The following is a 19,885-nucleotide window of genomic DNA, read 5'->3' on the forward strand; positions in this document are numbered from 1 at the left end:
TCTACAAATGTTCACTTAAACCATAAAACTCTCCGATTCGTGCCTATAGAGTCACTGGTAAAAAATCGTGTACTCGCTTGTCTCAGTGTTGTTAATAAATTCGGGGGAAATCTGGTATCTACATCCGCAACGTTAAACCTTCGAGAAAAGCCAATAAAAAAAAAAAAAACGGATATATCGGGATTGACGTACGTGATACCACCGCGTGTAACAAGGACCGCGGATAGTGCGCTCGCACGAAGCTTTTTTTCGTAGGCCCAATAAAATGCAGATACAACGTTTACGGCCGGCTCGGAAAGGTTAATCCCCGCCTGTTACAGGCGCGGCCCTTAAGCGAGCGTTTGATGATTGCACCGCCCTCTTCGGAGTCCGCTTTTATCTCTGGGAGCAGTGAATCAGGGCTGCGGAACCAAGAGAACAGCAACAAATGGTCGACGAGAGCGTATCGTCTTACGTGGTTTCTATCTCGCCAGTAATTTGCACGAGTGCTACGACCTCGACAAAGGTCGGATGAGTTCAAAAGCCTTCGGTGCTATGCAACGAAATTAAGTAAAAAAAGTAAACAAAAAGGAAAGAAACGTGATAGTTCTATATATATATAGCCTCTGCATGTCGTTTTGTACGGCCAGATGCACGGTTCATTTCCGGCAAGTACCAAAATAAAACAAAAATTAAAAAAAAAGAAAAAAAATGCTCTTGAACTGTGGCTCTTCGGATAGGACACGCATGCTTAGTCCCGATTTTAAGGTACGAGTTCGTCGACACGAATTAGAAAACAGCTAGAACACATCTGAACAATACACGTTATCAATGTTTGCCTTACAAAAACATAGACCTTTTTTATGATGGTGTGATAAAAATATAGCAATCCAATGAAGTATTGCGCAAATATTATAAATTCCCACGAAGTTTTAACACTGAGCTAATAAAACGAAATATTTTCACAATTTCGCGCAAAAACAACCCACAAAGCAAATGTCAGTTTCTTGCGTATGATATACCTGTAGTTGCCCCCCCCCCCCCCCCCCCGCCCCCCTCCAAGAAAAACACATATTAAGAACTTAGTTTTAAAAAAAAACAGGTTTAATCTCAGTTGTAGCGCCATTCAAATAAACCTACATTCGATAATATTTTGAAACAAATTCACAAATAGACCATTTCTAGAGGCCTTTAATCGAATATATGAAACGTCAGGTAGTGATGCCAACGGGAATCCCTGAGGTGTCCAGGAACATAGGTGGTCTTACGCTGCATCTTTGAGCAGATATAATACCGCGGATTAGGGCGACGATTTAGCTGGCTCATGTCCCTTACACGAAACTCAGAATGAGCTGCTGCCAAACCCCCTTGCGTGCCGCTGCAGAAAGCTGTAGAAAACGCTGCTGCGACATCATGAAGCAAATGCCTTCTCCCAGCGGCTGCGGAAGGCGTTCTCACTATGGCTTTGTAATGATGCGCGTTCACTGCAAGCGCCGCAGCGCGATTTCGCTGACAAATTTCGGAGCGGAGTGCCATGTGCGAGGTTTTCAAGCCCCTTCCTTGGCGTTGCCCAGGCACATATATCCGGGGCCCCCGAAATATTCCATTTCGCTAGGGATTTCCTCTCCCCCTCCCGCTCATACAGCATTTTGTCATAAGCGCTCCCTCCCCCCCCCCCCCCCCCCCCCCAATCAAAACCTTGCTACGTGTCCGCAGCGTTGCCACACAGATGGCGGGGTACAAATTCTCAATTGCACCAGTGCAAGAATCTGGCCGGCAGTTTTTAATCTAGGGAGCAAGCCGAAAGAATGATACTGCAGAAAGGTCGTGCTCCTCACAAAAAGAGTGGACCCGGCGCAGGATCCGATGCGAACCTGCTCTGCTCGGCGCCTGTTACCCAATGGACCAATCTGGAAAGATCCCAAAATAAAGTATACTAATTGATGCGGGACCCTCAACATGTCTATGAGTATTTTCATTTTGTTTCTGCGTGTGAGCGCGCGCGTTCGTTTGTGCGTGTTTGTGTGTATGTGTGTTTGTTTATGTGTGTTCGTGTGTGCATGAGTTCTACTATCATCTTCACCACGCCTTTCATCGTCACCGCAATCGTTTAATTGCGATCTCTCCTTTTCTCTTTCTTACCTTAATCCGGGTGCGGACTAGCCAGCTAGCACGAAGGTCCAACATAAACTGTCCGCCTTTCTTTCATCAACACGACCAGATACTCTTGATGCTACTTGAAAATATTTTGCCGGGAATTCGGGCCGTACGACGAAATTCACACAAAGCTCATTCGTGTTCTATTGCTGCTTCTTTGGTGTTTATTATTTGCAACTTTTTTAAGCCACGCGCTGGTAACAAGAGGCTAAAAGTTGTGAGAAGCACGAAGCCAAGTTCAGAAGGTAAGTCACTGTCCCCATTCACTTAGCCAGCTTCGGACGTCGGACCATTTTAACTTTCATACAAATTCGTATACGGAGCACTATTACAAGCAATCAAACGATTTCTGATCGACTACTTTTTGGAGTAATTTTATATTCCTTTGAATACATTTGTTAGGACGTAATCGCGAGAGTTATCCGAATAATTTTCGTAAATATTAAAATGACTCGTAATCGTCACTATTTTCCCCTCCCCTTTCTGATGGCGCGCTGTGTTTAAGTTTCCCATCAAGAAATCATCGAATCAAGTCTCCGACAAGAGGACGAGTTACCAAAATCGGTACATTTAGAAGATAACTAGTTTATAGTTCCGTTTGAAACCGGCAGAAAAAACAGTATTTTTGAAAACCTGAAGTAATCGGAAGAGTAGAGTTTACGTTCTTGAAAAAACAAAGGAATTTTCTTTTGTTTTTCTTTCTTTTTGAATACTTTTCTTTCGAAGTAATCAAGTAATCTAATTGAAAATATTGAAGCGAGAGTAAAGGTAATTGTAATCGATTACTTTTTCCGATTGTACAAGAATGCAATTTAAAACAACTTGTGGCGAAAAAAAAAAAAAAAGCACACTTGCAGGTTGCCTTTGAGCATAAAACTTAAGCACCGATATTATTTTCGACTACTAATGTTCCTGCTGCCTCCCTCAACAGACAGCAATTGTAAAACTGTCAATCAGCGTTGCATCGTCACAATAGTAAAAACAAGGACGTTAAAGAGTCATAATTAAGTAATTTATCTCAGAAAATATTTTGCCACTGTATCTTAAACGTTATGAATGTCTTCTAGTACTAATTTAGTGACTTCCTGGGATGTAATCGAATGTAAAGATACAAATATTTAATGTTGGGCAGGTTTATTGCGCGTACTGTCTATTTTCTGGGTGTAAACCCTACTCCGTTCACCCCTAAGCTGAGAGTGCGGTGGAAGCCAAGTCCTCATTGGACCGGTCATAAGCCTCGGTTTTGCCAAGTCAGCACGCTGTCAACCATACCCATGCGCGGAAATAAACGAAGAATAGTAATTGCCTCTCTAGAGGCGTAGACATAACCCGTATACGGGTAGAAATTAGGGGAGAGAAGGACATGACCGCGCGCGAAGACGTCAAAACACAGTGCTCTGGTTGGAGCAATTAGTGGGTAGACCTTTGTCCCTACTCAATCTTCGAAAGCGTTCGAAAGCCGAACACCGGCGTCCGGCGTTCGAGTTCGAACGCGTCCGAACAACGAGTATTCGCGACTCCAACTAACTATAGGTGGCGCCACTCATTTTCCAAGATGGCGGGTTTAGTGAGGGTCAGAGGTGCGTGCCGCTGTTGAGCCTGTCTAGTGTGCTGGCTTCACTGAGCGACATAAATTATTTCTGGTAATACGAGGAAGCTAATGTTTTACGAGCGTAGGTCAACTCTTTAACCCGAAAACAAGAATGGTGTTTAGCGTATTAATTACGGAAGGATGCGCTTTTTAATTTTGGAGCTAAACCGAAACTTACCTCTATTTTGGATTTAATTTCTCGACAGATGTCTTAATCTCGGATTCTTTCATGACTCAAGATGTGTCTCACATCGTAATTATTTACTTAGAAAAGTTGTTTGCCGAAACTTTATTTTGTGACATACTGTTCGATCCAGGCTGATATTCGTCGTTGTTGAAAAAATCAGTGCTGATATCTGTGCGTTCTCGCTGCCTTTTTCTCGCTCGGATAATTGTCATGGGAAATAATGACAATTAACCCAGCACAAGAATTAGAGAATAATTCCAATTTTTACAATATGTCCACGAAACGCATAAACTAATAAACGCTGCTCTCACTGCAACAACCCAAGACGAAATCCGAGTCAGACAGCTGAAGTGTGAGTGTGTGTTTTTATAGCACCGTGTGGACGCGTAGGACTTCATATTACATCCAGCGTTTAACTGTTTGTCTATCTTGATAACTATGTATGAGTTTTTCATATGCTAAAAAGAAAACAGAATTATACCTTTCTGGAAAGACTATTATGGTTAAATAGAGTATTCTCGTGATCTTCGCGTTAATTAGAGGCGTACATTGCCGCGATTTGTATTATAATCATAATATTAAAATTCGCATATTTGAATAAGTGATTATTCAAGCTCTAATATAATTTTTTGCTTATTATCTAATTTTAAACGCGCAAAGAAATATGACAACGAAAAGTGTGCTAATTATCATCACTGGTTCCAATTGCTGCATTTTAATTACAAATAAAATAAAAATAGTCTAAAATGAATTAAAACATTCTAGCTAATGTGAGAAATTCATGTAAAATTACATTAATTGTGGGTAAAGTATATTGTGCTATCAAAGTCGCGACTTTTCACAATCGGCGAAACGTCCAAAGTCGCCGCCAATATACTTCCAAACCAAATGCCCAAAAGTAAAAAAAAAAAAAAAAAAGCCTTTTTTTAATTACTAGTTTTTTCATAACATTTATTTACTTTTCTATTTGCTCGCCGTCGTTTTGCCAATCTCAGCCTTTCCAGTTCGAAGGAACGCCTACCTGCTTGCACGTCTGGTCACTGCAGCACGTTTCGTTGGCGTTGGAAGCCGGTGAAACAGTAGTGAGTTTTAATATTGCGTATACGAGCGAACTCAAGCCCTGTGTGTTTGTGTTAGCTTTGCGTGTTCCACACTGCGCGTGCGCGGAGCCTGAAATTGCGGTCTTGGATGGCGCATGGCGATGAGGCGCACGCACAACGGGAGGCACGCAACTCTAACGCAAACGCACACCGCTTGCGTTTGCTTCTATGCGCAGTACTAAAACTCTCCAGTAAGGCACAATCCCATACCGGCTGCAGCACTACGTTGGGACAGTGAAGAGTGTTGTTTGCATTCGGAAACGACATTTCGCGAGCCATGATCGCGAGCAGTTCCGCCATGCCCGCTGAGCAGGAGAATCGGGGGACCCTCACTAGAGCGCTTCCGGTTTCCGCCGCGGGAGGGCGAGCGTCGAGCTGGAGACGCGAATATAGAGAGAAAGAAAGCTAGCTTCGCGTCTATCCATTTACCCTTCCAACCTTAAAGACCGACCAACGAAACCATTCTCCGCAAGGTAGGAAAATGCCCCTCGCGCCCTCCTCTTTTCACCCTCTCCCAAAAATCACGTGACGGCAGGGGCTTCTTTTGTGTCGGCTTTTTCTGTAGGGATAATCCTCAAAAACCGCGAAATGAGCGGCTAGCTGCGAGCGCCACAACGACCTTGAGACGTCCAGGTGTCTTCCCTCCTTGACGCGGGGCGCGGGCACGCTCAATCCGCGAGACTGAGGAAGCCAAGGCGACCGAACGGTTTTTTCCATGAGCTGCAGGTCCGAGGCCGCTCGGTCGGTGGAGATCGAGGGGATGTAGTGTGCTGGGTTCGTTCCAGCAGCCGCTTTCTGGCATCGCGCGGCTGCTGGAACCATTGCCGTGTCTGCACAAGGATTGGCTTGAGCAATAAAGGGTTCAGGTAGCCGATAATACAAAGTGGCTTTCCCTAATCTCTTCATTACTGTTTGAAATACATCTCCTCTCATAGGTTGTTCATCCCATTTTGAACTCTTGCTTATTCATTCGGCCTTACCTCTGCATGATGTATGTTTTCTTACTTGATAAAGACCTTTAAATATTGGCGCGGGCTTGCGCGATGGACGCTGTCCCGGATTTATCCAAAATTGGAAAGATTAGCGTCAGGAGGGGTTGAAGAAGCAAACCGAAATTATTGCTTCTAATGAAGACGGCACAATTGTAAGATAGGTCTTTGCTTCACTTGCCTCCACAACGCCCCATCGATTGCACTATCGCAACTGCTCAGTAACATAGCTGTATACCACATTTTACTCATGGTTACTATAGATGTGGCCCCACAGACTTTCCCGTTATCAGCGAGTCAACTTTTTAACGACCGGCGACTCTCCTGAATGACAATAAATATTATCACCTTCCCACAACATCCACCGCTCCCCCCCCCCCCCCCCCCCCCCCCCCCTTTCCCGAGTTGGAAAAATATCAGGCCACTCCAGGAAGCAGCCTTCAGACTGCCCTTTTCGGCTACTCATCCTCAACACATTCGAACGTGGAAGTAAACACATCGCATGAACGACGCCCTGTTTATTTGCAACCTAAATAATGTGGCTCTACTGTTGGGGCCACATCAATTTCATCATCAATCATTATTTGTTACGACTTCATGGTGAAAGTGTGTTCGTCGTGATGCCACAAAAGTGGCCGATTCAAAGGGAGAAATAGGTCCTCGTATTTATTTTGCGAAAATACTCGCTTCTGTGACGCTCTAGTGCGTAAGGTCAACGCACCCGAGGCAGTGCGTAATACTTTACAACTGTCTTTCAGGATGAAATATTTGTGGGAAGTGCGTAAAATTGTTTACACCACAAAAGCATACCTAAACACAACAAAATATCGCAATTGCAAAAAAAAAAAAAAAAAAAATCTGCCTGCGAAAACCATTGCTTCCCCCCCCCCCCCCCCTCTCTCTCTCTTTTTTCGCGCCACTACAAAAAATAGCGGCCGGGCAACGAAATTCTATCAAAACTTCGCTTCTTGGAGAAATGAGAGCAGGCTATATGATAGTGAATCTGCCAGGGAGTTTGTAAAAATAATGGGCGACCATTGAATCTAGCCTTCTGCACGAATCATGCCCGGGATATTTCCATTTTCTTTCCACGCGATTAGAAGACAAGACGTTGAGGGAATTTTTGTGCACTAACATGCTGCTTCTAAAAGAAAGTACCAGATCTCTAGTGCATGTCAATCTACATGTAAATAGTTTAATCAGTGTGCACAAACATGCGCGGCCTGGAGGATGACATGGAAGCATGGCGGAAAACAGCTTGCCGGAAATAGAAGTCTCTATTGCATTGCTCTGGTGTAAAAAATTATTACGTGTGTTTATTTTATTTCTGTGCGAAAATAAAAACAGCGTTTGGAAACCGAACCCTGTGCGTTTTGAGGAGCGTCGAGAGGACATAAAAAACCCGGGACAACCTGAACAATACGAGGCGCCTTCCGCCACTGAGCTTTTCCTGGTTGCTTGTTTTTCCGGAGCCTTTCAAAAGGGGATGAAAAATTATGAACCGATTACTGTTAAGGATGCCTTGAAGAAGACAAGCGGGTCCACACTGGACGTCAAGTTGTGCCGACTGCTTCTCAATCATCGGCGTACGCCTGTGGCTTCGGGCAAGTCTCCATCCCAGTTACTTTTGGGATACCAGATCCGGTCACGTTTGGACACGTGCTTTCCGGACAAGAGGTCAGAGCTGACTGCACAGGGCGGGAGTCAGCCCACTCCGCCATTTTTTAAACCGGGCAGAAAGATATTCTTCCGAAACTTTGGTAAGGGCCCAAAGTGGCTGCCGGGAATCGTCAAGAGCGCAGAAGGCTCACGCATGGTGACGATACAAACCAATTCGGACCTGGTGCGTCGCCATCTTGACCAAGTTCGCCAGCGGCACACAGAAGACCCACTTGGGTTTCCGGAATAGACTGACCCAGAGGCGCCACTCACACCTACATCAGAGAGCAAGGTTCCCTGCGACAGAGCTCTAGCTGAACGAGGGCTGGACCCATTGCCGGGCCCGAATCCCACTGATTCAATTCCCGCAAACCCAAGTTCATCTAAAAGTCCCTCAACAAACCAGAACCAGCCCCTCTCAACTCCTGTGCCACTTCCACGGCGCTCGACTCGAGAAAGGAAAAAGGTTCAGCCCTTCCAGTCTTCTTTTTAAGGGGGAAGATATGATGGGAACTGAGACTAGACGACGACGACAACACACACTCGTCTGGAGCCGAGCGCGCGAGCGGCGGTTCGGCATCCGCCATCATGAAGTAAAGACGTTTACTGTCCTGGCTCTTCAGTTCTTAGTAGAACAAATCGCCACACCGGCGATTCGATAGTACTTTACTACAGGTTCCTTTCAAAAAGTGAGCTCTAAGCCACTGGACCAACCTACAACATTCAAAATTTACGGAAGTGGAGAAGTGGTTGGGAGGGCCAAGCTTGCTAGGGTTGCACTCCTCTTCGACCACCGTCCGTTACCTTTGTTTAGTGGCTGGGCTTTGCGAGCAGAATGCGAGCTTGCTCGAGTAACTTGGATCCGTTCAGAAGATAAACCCCCTAAACGACAATCTCCGCCGCCTGGGAAGAACGTAAGCGGGCGAACGAAACGCCTCTGGGTTTTTTGCGTCACGCCTGCATTTCAAGGGTCAGAGTTACTGGTTCCCGACACCATGCACGATTGACGGCTCCGCCCGCGTTTTTGATTGTATATTGATACGGAGAAGAAGGAGAAGAGCGCGACGGCCCGCGGCCGTAGTGCGTTCTGGATCGCACTCTGGCGGGCAATCAGATTAAAAACCTACCGCTGAAAACCACCTGTGTACATAATCAAAAACAGGGATGGGCAGTATTTCAAATACAAGTATTTGAAATACGTAGTTCAAATACTTTGTGTATTTTGCATTTGTATTTAACTACAAATTGGGCAATGTATTTCAAGTGTGTATTTAAATACTAAAACGTGGGTATTTCAAGTACAATTGTAATTAAATACAATTTTGTGGGCGAAAATACATCCCTCAAATTTATTGTCACTGTCCAGAGCAGGAAGAAAACTATGTTCTGCACCGAACGCAGTGTCTCTCAATCAAGCACTAGCGTTTAGTGACTGTGATTACGGTGCTAGTCCAGGGCAAGAATAGTGACGAAATCGACGTGCACAGGCAGGCTGGCTAGATAAGTGCCTGTGACAACTTGTGATGCTTTCCAGCCTGATTTCCATCCATATTTTTGCCTGGAACATTTTAAATGCGCGGGTCGTCCAGATTTTCGTAACTGGTGCGAGTTGCAACAATAAAAAATTCTCTAGCTAGGGCTGCGCGTCTTGGTCGTCTCGGTTCTTTGTTGGTCTATACCAAAATGTAATCGACAAAAAAAGCTGCTTGAAGCTCTGTATTTTTTTCACCTATTACGTCCAAGCTGATTACATTTCTTTGTGATTATATTTCTATTACGTTACAAGAGCCTCGCACACTAACTCCCGAGTGTGCGATGCAAAATTAAAATGAGATACCCAGAAACCCATTGCAGGTGCACTGAAGTCGCTGACGCAAATTTTGAGGAATGTATTTGGAAAAGTATTTGAAGGAGACCAAATACATTTGGTTGTATTTGTATCTTGTACTTAAATGCTTTTATGGGAATGTAATTAGATTTGTAATTAAATATATTTTTGACGACGTATTTTGTATTTGTATTTCGATACATATTTGCATGTATTTTGCCCATCCCTGGTCGAAAACATGATAAGCATCGAAAGGGAGTGAACGTAGACGTATAATGATCCGATACAAAGTTTCGCTTGATTCCTAAATGAATAATGCCATAGCCAAGTACACCTTCACATCAAATTGTTAGACCGAATTGAAGAGAAGATTGTGTGTTTCTTGAAAGAGATTTCGGCCCCCTTCTATCCGGTCCGCTTTTCTATAGGTCTGAAATAACGTGGGCCAATCATTCATTTTGTTGCATTTTCACTTCTCTGCTTCCGCAGATTATGATGTGGTAGTTTGGTCCAGTGGCTTAGAGCTCACGTTTTGACAGGAACCGCAAATAAAAACGGACCAGTACAAGCTGAACTATGCAAGACGCTCTAAGAGAGCCTGTGGTAATAAAAATTAATTGCTCTAATGTGGCAAGTAGGGTCAATCGGTTCATAATTTTTTATCCCGTTTTGAAAGGCTCCGGAAGAACAAGCAACCAGGAAAAGCTGAGTGACGCAAGGCGCCTCGTATTGTTCAGGTTCTCCCGGTTTTTTATGCCCTTTCGGCGCTCCTCAAAACGCACAGGGTTCGGTTTCTAAACGCTGTTTTTATTTTGGCACGGAAATACGACAAAAATACGTAATAATTCTTCACACCAGTGCAATGCAATAGAGACTTCTATTTTCAGCAAGCTGCTTTCCGCCATGCTTCCATGTCATCCTCCAGGCCGCGAATGTTCGTGCACAGTGATTAAACTATTTACATCTAAATTGACATGCACTATAAATCTGGTACTTTCTTTTAGAAACAGCATGTTAACGCACATGAATTCTCCCAGCGTCTTTCCTTCTAATCGCGTGGAAGGAAAATGGAAATATCCCGGGCATGATTTGTGTAAAAGGCTAGGTTCAATGGTCGCCTATTATTTCTACAAACTCCCTGGCAAATTCACTACCATATAGCCTGCTGTCCTTTCCCCAAGAAGCGAGGTTTTGATAGAATTTCAACCGCTATTTTTTGTAGTGGCGCGAAAAGAGAGAGAGAGAGAGAGATAAAAGGAACGGCTTTCGCAAGCTTTTATTTCTTTTATTTTTTTGCCATTGGGATATTTTGTTGTGTTTAGGTACGTCTTTGTGGTGTAAACAATTTTACGCACTTCCCAGAAATATTTTATCGTCAACGACAGTTGTAAAGTATTACGCACTGCCTCGGGTGCTTTGACCTTACGCACAAGAGCGTCACAGGAGCGAGTATTTCAGCAAAATTTGAATCGACCAGTTTTGTGGCATCACGACGAACACACTTTTACCATGAAATCATAACAAATAATGATTGATGATGAAATTGATTGGGTCCCAACAGTAGAGACAAATTATTTAGGTTGCAAATAAACTGGGCGTCGCTCATGCGATATGTTTACTTCCACGTTCGAATGTGTTGAGTATGAGTTGCCGAAAAGCGCAGTCTGCAGGCAGCTTCCTGGAGTGGCCTGTTACTTCCCCAACTCGGGAAAGGGGAGGAGGGGGGGGGGGGTGGAGAGAGAGAAAGGGGTGGATGTTGATGGAAGGAGATAATATTTATTCTCACTCAGGAGAGTCGCCGGTCGTTAAAACGTCGACTCGCTCATAACGGGAAAGCCTGTGGGGCCACATCTATAGTAACCATGAATAAAATGTGGTATACAGCTATGTTACTGAGAAGTTGCGATAGTGCAAACGATAGGGCGCTGTGGAGGCAAGTGAAGCAAAGACCTATCTTACGATTGTGCCGTCTTCATTAGAAGCAAGAATTTCGGTTTGCTTCTTCAACCGCTCTTGACGCCAATCTTTCCAATTTTGGATAAATCCGGGACAGCGTTGATCGCGCAAGCCCGCGCCAATATTTAAAGGTCTTTATAAGTAATAAAACAAACATCCAGCAGAGGTAAGGATGGATAAATACGCGAAAAAGTCCAAAATGAGATAAACAACCTATGAGAGGAGATGTGTTTCAAACAGTAAAGAAGAGATTAGGGAAAGCCACTTGATTTATAAGTTTCGAAAATAAATGTATTATAAACGACCTGAACCCTGTATTGCGCAAGCCAATCCTTGTGCAGACACGGGAATGATTGCAGCAGCCGCGCGATGCCAGAAAGCGGCTACTGGAACGAACCCCGCATACCACGACCCCTCGATCTCCACCGACCGAGCGGCCTCGGAGCTGCAGCTCATGGGAAAAAGCGTTCGGTCGCGCTGGCTTCCTCAGTCTCGCGGATTGAGCGTGCCCGCGCCCCGCGTCAAGGAGGGAAGACACCTGGACGTCTCAAGGTCGTTAGGGCGCTCGCAGCTAGCCGCTCATTTCGCGGTTTTTGAGGATTATCCCTACAGAAAAAGCCGACACAAAAGAAGCCCCTGCCGTCACGTGAGTTTTGGGAGAGGGTGAAAAGAGGAGGGTGCGAGGGGCATTTTCCTACCTTGCGGAAAATGGTTTCGTTGGTCGGTCTTTAAGCTCGGCGTTCCGACATCCCCGTGTCATCTCATCTCCTCCTTTGCCTCAATTTCTAGCCGTGTGCCTTTTTTTTTTACTAAAAAGGCTTAGTCACACACTTGCAACTTCTTCAGACCAAGTGCCTTAGAACCTCCTAAAATCTCTTACGACGAGAGGACACATTGGCGCCATCATCGGGTAGAAGTGGAAACTTGGCGGTCCCGCATATTTCCTATTTCTCTCGCGCATCATCCTTTCTTTCTTGGCTCGAAAAACATTCATCGACGATATAAACGGTCATTTCTCATAGGTAGTGCGCACATTTGAAAATCGGAAATCTCCCTAATCCTACACTCTTGTGAAACGCAGTTCCAGAGTGAGCGCATAGATGGCGCCAGCGTACCAGTGTGTTCTCTCGTCCTAAGAGATTTCGAGAGGTTTCAAGGCACTCAGTTCCAGACATGAACAATTTACTCGAAAAAGGCAGTTATGTTAAGTTACCGAGTATCGACGTCAAAAGCAATTTGAGGAGGTTAGAGATTACGCATTTGTACTAGTAATTGAGTAAACTACTACCTACTGTAAAACGTAAAACGTAAAACTTTGAAGTTACTGTCGAAGTTACTTTTTTATATTTTTGTGGTAGCAAAATGAACAGCAGTTTAGATCCGTGGAAAACACTGCGAGCCTAAATAAAATAAATGAAGTAATTTTATGGCTTGCGTTTTCACAAAATTGTTTATTCGCTCGCAGATGCAATTGACTTTCAAAGTTGTAATTGGAGAGCTATTCTCTTCTCCTCCTAAAGACGTCCCCAGCCAAGCGAAAAAGACGTTGTACCGTGGCGCTGGATGAAATGGCAGCGCCGAATTTCAGAAACAGACTGTGCAAGGTCGGGTAAGCGAGTGTTGGCATCTTCAGTGTCCATGACGAAACATGCGAGGTTTGCCTTGGCTAGAGGGTCTTTTATAACAAACTCTGCTCCTTTTTCCTTCGGCAAGTTGAGATTGTTATGATTGGCCCCTCTTTGTTTCCACGACGTTCGGCGCTGAGCGAGTGCACCTGACCGTCAAGGGATCAAGTCTCCCGCCGCGACGAGGAGATCATCCGGACGACTGCGCGTCTCGTTGCAATGCTAATGCTACGGTACTAATAAAAAAAAATATATATATATATATATCTTGGTTTAACAGAAGATGAAACGAAGTATACTTAGCCACTGACGCCGGGTCTAACAAAAGAATCTCCCAAGGGTGACTCCCAATCCTCGCCGGCGACTACGGTATCCTGACGCGCCTGACACGCCTGGCAAGTAAATCGCTTTCAACAAAGAGGAGGTCTCCCTGGTGTGGAAGGTCGGACGAACGCGAAGGATTACGTGAACAAGCATCGTCGCTCGAAGCGTGAACGTGCTCCCATGAACGGATTATCCGTGTCTGCGTTTATGCGCGGGGGTTCTGGCTTTGCAAGGGAGTATGCACTGACGACGAGGCGACCATGGGAACAGGCGCCCAGATACGAGGTCATTCCAGTGGCGTCTCTCATAGAACCCCCAAACCGCTTGAGTCAGAACTCACTAAAGGCAGACAACAAGAAAACAACGATTCTCGGAGTGTCCCCGTGTCACCCCCCCACCGCCGTCTTTGCTCGGACGGTTGCAGCTGGAGGCGCGGCACCTGCGTGCATTACCAGACTAGGGTTTTGGCTGCTTGTCACCACATTAGCCAAGGGCGCCTGCGATGCAGTTTCTAAGGCTGCCGAGTATACTATTAGTGCGTGGGAACGGAATGTGAGGGGGCCCTTGTTCGGGAATGTCACTTCATCTCCCTGCTTCTTATTTATTTATGCGCTCAAACTTTTGTGATGAGCAAAATTAGCATTAGTAGTTTGATTAAAAGTTACCTGAAAAATGTAGTTAAATTAAATTATTAATCACCCAAACAAAGTTGCAATTGAAAGTTACCAAGTTAGTTGGAAAAGTAGTTAAACTGCAGTGGTTTGCATAGTTGACCTACGTCCAAGTCTGCTCGGTTCTAAGGAGTCACAAGCGCGTGGACGGACCTAGAAGCTAACGACCGACTTGACGGAGTCGCTCAAATAGAAATCAAAGCACCCCAGACAAGTCGTTATTTATTTATTCTTTTTTTTTTCTTTTTTCTTTTCTTCGCGACGCGTTTTGTTTTTGTCGGACTGTCCGCCTTTTTTTTCCCCGAAGCTGTCATTAGACGCGGCACGTCCTCGGTGGCGTCTCGAGTCATTAATCACGTTGCGTCGCCCTGACAAGCGATATCCGATATGTTCGATGCAGCGATGACCCTGCACGGCGGCGGAGGCACGCCTTGCCCTTGCACATGCGGTGGCTATATGTAGAACACCCCGCCCGTGTTTTCTTCGGCGCTTCAACCCTGACACCCTTCACGCCCCTCGTGAGGGGGAGAACACCTTACCGCGAGGCGCTTTACCCGTCACAAGCTAAAAACCTGAAACGCAAACTCGAAGACGCTGATATGCACGAGGGGCGTTCATAATGTTCTTATTATTAGCGAACACATCACACACACAAACAAACACACACACGCGCGCACGCACAGACACACACACACGCACGCACGCACGCACACACACACACACACACGCACACAGAGTATCACCAAAATGTGTGTTGCGGGGCAAGCCCACCTCGCTGCAGTCGCAGCAGCTTCAAAATGTTACTTGCACGATGCACGAGAACTTGCTTATGCACAATTATTAATTTTGCACATTATGAAGGTCGCGCCAGTCGCTGTTTTCAGCGATCGCTCCCGCCATTAAAAAAAAAGAAAAAAGCAGAAAGATATTTACGAAGAAAAAAATGGTGCAGCTTTGCTAAACTGACCCTGACCACTTCTTTGATCGCCTGAGTGTTCGGTGCACCATTAAGATCCGGAGACGAAGAAACAAAGGAAACAATGGAGGTTAGAAGCAGGCGTCTCCACTACAGCCAAAACGACGCGAAGTCGCAGCCTTCAGCGTGAAGGCAGTGACGGGCGCTTCTTCGTGACTACCATGGCGTGCATCTCACAGATTATGCCCGGAAAACCTTCGTCACGCACGCGGAGGTAGGACGAAACCCCGAGTGAAACAGGAAGTAGAAGACGCGGTCGGTGGGAATACTCGAAGTGGTGACCAAAATCGCTTTTGGCTCCAAATAAGCCGCCTTTTCCGTCAGATGGCGTCTTTCGATTTTGGTCATTGTTGGGGGCGTATCTCTCCGAACCGGAAGTCTCTCCCGGCCTCTCCTCTGGTGGTGTCATATCGCCCCGGAAGCTTCCTACCTCCACCATAACGCAGCAACACATTCCGCGCAGCAGACGCTGACATGTGGCAGCTTTTGGCTATGCGGAGCGCAAGTTCCTTCGCTTCTTTTGCGGGTGATTTCGGTGACGTACGAACACCGAGCTTTGATTGACTCTGATGGAAGGAGAGTCGGTTGACCTCGAGGCAGCTTGCTTCGAGGTCTAGCCCCTATCCTTCAATCAGAGTCAATCAGTGCTCAGCGTTTTGACGTCTCCGAAATCACCTGCAAAAGCAGACGAACTTGCGCTCCGTATAAAATTCTGACCCCCCCCCCCCCCTTTTTCTCCTCACCTTTACTCACCCCACCTTGCACCCCATGCCCAGAAACTTCTTCGTTTATTGTTTTGTTTTTGTCCCTCTAATTTCTCTAACTTATCACGCTGCAGGCGTTTCCGGAACAATGACAAGAAGGAGTTGGCGCGGCGCAACAGCTTTCTCAAGAGCCAAAATGACGACTTCCCCAAGCTCTATGCAGAATTGAGTAAGTTACTTTTTAAAAGTAATTAGTTACAGTTACACATAGTTTGTTCAAAAATGTGTTTAAGTTACAGTTACAGTTACTTAAAAATAAATGTAACGCGCTACAGTTATGTTACATCGTCATAGTAATTCAGTTACGTTCAAAATACTTTTTTTCTTTTTTTAATTTAACTATGAAAACATTGATGAACACACACGATGACTACGATTTGTATTTATTTTGTGGGAGACGAGGGTGGAAGACGACGGGGCGGAGGGCCTAGTGACAGGCGATCGGCCGAGGAGGCACGAGCTGGCGACAGACAGAGCGTGCTGCGCCTGCGCGAGGCTGGAGCCGGGCAAGAACGATGGAGCCGTTCGGGCACGTCTGGCCCATGGCGATCCCCGGTACGGTACACCAGCGAGGTTCTGACCAGGACCCGAGGGAACAGTGAGTCCTGGCCATACCGTAGGCACGTAGTCAGGATTTCAGGATCCAGGAGTGGTTCCCGAGCGAGACTCGGGCTATGATAGCCCGGGACAGCTAGCCTGCGAAGCTCTGGCGTGGGATGGACGATCCGCTGGAGTGGACACGGACTCCAACTGCGAGCTCTGAACTACGGGTGGCAACCAGGGTCGGCGGGCCCGGACAGCCGGCTCTCGAGGACAGGCAAGCGGGAAGTACAGTCTTTTCTGCGCAATTTTTAATATGTATGTCAATTACCAACTTGCCCAGCATGCCAAGTTTTTGCAGTAAATGCATTCTCTGTCTTCTCGTTGTGCTGTATCACTCCTTGAGAGACGAATGAAACACATACCGATCGCCGGGCGTTGATTATTATAGAAAGACCCCACAATTTAGAACTTAGAAAACCTTCATTTCACTTCTTGAGATATATATATTACTACCGTCGCACGACTTTGTTGAATCAAAGCGTTTGCTGCTTCGATACAGGATGAACTAAATAAAAAAAAATTATTTAGTTCATGTAACGCAGTCGCAAATACTTCACAAAGTTATCATTGCTTAACTTTGCCCCTCTGATGTACATCTTTTTCCTTGCTAACGAGGCGCTCAACGGTGCAGTATTCAGGCATAAAAAGCTTTCCTAAAGGTGGGAAAGTTGTTGAGGCTGGAGAGCGCTGTCGAGGTTTCAGCCTTTTATCGTTCCGTCTCCATGCCTAGCGGTAATGTACAGAAATGAAAGTCGAACCTCACCCCGAGGTGCTTGTGAAGGTTGGAGGAAGAGAACCTCCCGGTTGCGTATATTATTTAGTAGTGTTTGCTGCGAGCAGTGAAGTTATTGCACTATATTAGAGTTATTCGAGAAGGTCAAAGTGCAGTTCATTGCCGGGTCACGGTAACACCTGCCGTTCGTCACTCACGATAGCCTCTCGTTTGAGTGATAACGGTTAATTACCATCCAACTTGATTCCTTCTTTCTTTGAGACGTTCTCTCTCTTCCTCTTTTTCTTAAGAGGTCTCTTAATCTTCTTTTTCAGCTGCCAGGAGAAAGAGATACCGATGAGCAGACGGGTCCATTACAATGATAAAGAGGGGAGCAGAAGGCTAAACCATTTGGAACTGGATAAAGTGGAAAGACTGTTAGTATAAAAAAAGCTAAAGAAAGGATAGAACAAATACAACCCAAAGTCGTCTCGAAACGCGTTCCGCTTTTTTTTTTTTTAATTCCTTCTATGCAACGCAGACCAGAAGGCTCGACCCTTGGATCATGGGCTCACAGCCCATGGGAAAGGGCAAGTCAATCAGTAGAAACTTCGTCTGTGGCCCCGGTTAGAAAGTGTTTACTGACGGCAGCTTTGGGGAATTCTAACGCTGACCCCTTCACTTTTTTCATTTAGCTTTCTCATGTGGCTTTCTCTTTTGGTCCTCTATTTTTTGCTGCCTTTTTTGGCCTCGTTACGGGGTCAGTGCTAGTGTTTCCCAAACGGGGACGTGTGTGTCGTATCCCAAGGGCCATGCTAACGGATTCCCTAAAAATCCAGCAATGGCTCTTCCTGTAATTCTTTTTCATTCCTCTTCTGTACTCTGCCTTTCGGAGTACGTCGACGCCCTTGCATACAGTCATTCATATCACTCGTGGAAGGAACCGCGTCCATATCACTCGTAGAGGGAACCGCATCCATCGTTTTAACTACGTACGCACATCACAGCCCATGCAATGCTACTACGTAAACCAAGAGTGAAGACCACCTACGACGGCAGAACAGCAACTGAGGATGCCCGCATTTCCACTGCGTCGCGGCGCAACACCTCCTAGAGAACAAAACCGTTGCGCTGAATGAAATGGCGTCACCAGAGAAGGCAAACGCTGTGGGCACAGATTTGGCACGACGATTGCGTCAACGTTCGTCTCAAACTTGGCTCGAAGCCGAGCGCTGACGCAGCACTCGTTTTCCATCTGAGTCCATCACTAGCCTTCTCTGATGACGCCATCTCATTCAGTACTACGGCTTTGTTATCTAGGAAGTGTTGCGCGGCGCCTCCTCCTCTCTGGCACAGCGGCAACTGTGCACGTGACTTTGACGAAAACCTGGCGGTGTCCGTCAGTTTGTCAGCGTCGGGGAGAGAGTGGGAAGTTGACGCGTGCTGACGTGAGCGCTCCGGACCAATGGGAGCGTCGCACGCTTCACGCTCTCCACCTCCTCCTTCCTCTCTTCCCGGTGCTGACAAACGAAAGACACCGCCGGGTTCACGTCAAAAAGAGTGTTCCTTTTGCAGCCAATCGAGCAGTGCCAAAAGGGCATCGTAACTGCGCTCGTTTACTTGAGTTCGCTGTTCCCGTCTAAACCAAACACACAGAACAAATAGTAGGATCTCTGCGCAGGGTCCCCGCCGTGGCTGTTATTTAACTACGGCTGCGCTCGGAGCTTGCATATTGGACAGCATTCTTTTGTGCCAGTATAGTGTGGCGGTACGTCCCTGGAGGACCACCAGAGCCTACCAAGACACGTGCACAGTTGCCGCTCTGAAGCTCTGAAGTGTCTGCATTCTTCAAAAGGAAGAGAAGGACGCTGAGGAACCCGAGCTCGAGGCAGCCCTGCGCGAAAGATAGAAGAACGACCGGCCGGACGGTGAAGAGACCGCACTGCAAGTTCCGGCTGACTGCCCATGCCCAAGCTCTGGTTCCTTTGCAGAGTAAAATATTTTTGTTAGGTTTCCCGACTCTGTTGGTCCATACCCGCCGCGCTCACGTGAGCAGTCGGGAAAGCCATAATAGTACGGTTTTGTGGCACATCACAGACAGGAGGCGATGTATATGACCGTACATCAGACAGTCGTTTTCACGTTCGTATCTTTTGCACGTTCCTGGCTTTTTTTATTTTAGTATGCCAGACGTTTGAGACTTTTCGAGAGCTATTTTTTGGATCGAAACATTGATAGTTTATATTAGTGGATTACTGTTATTATATATGGCTTGAACATTAGAGTGCGATATTAATTGCTATAAAGGTATTTTTGTATGGCTCCGGTATTTAGAGCGTATTTTTAAACGTATAAATATTGTGTTTTCAGCATAGAAGTAGGCTACTTACAAGTATTCAGAAATTATATCTTTCAAAAATTATGTTTAGAAAAACAGATATCCTTTTAAAGAAACGGGACAATAGTAAACTACCGTAAATTCCTTCAAGTTAATGGCCATTAATTTTAACATCTCGGTAAGAAAGACAACACTGACTAAGAGTCTGACGCGCAGTTGCTCTAGAATGGCCAGTTATGAAAGTTCAAGGGCATACAGAGGGCAGAAAAGTAAGGAAGGCTCTACTAGAGTTGCACATTTCGCTTGTCACCTGACTTGGAGAGGTTTCTAACATATGTCCCTAAACGTTGGTATCTGGCTTGCACAAGAAGAAAAAGAACACATACTTTCACTAAACGAGGTTAAAATTACACTTTCAGTGATTGA

The sequence above is a fragment of the Ixodes scapularis genome, unplaced genomic scaffold (genome assembly GCF_016920785.2).
Source record: "Ixodes scapularis isolate PalLabHiFi unplaced genomic scaffold, ASM1692078v2 PGA_scaffold0__279_contigs__length_252992795, whole genome shotgun sequence".
Taxonomy (NCBI): domain Eukaryota; kingdom Metazoa; phylum Arthropoda; class Arachnida; order Ixodida; family Ixodidae; genus Ixodes; species Ixodes scapularis.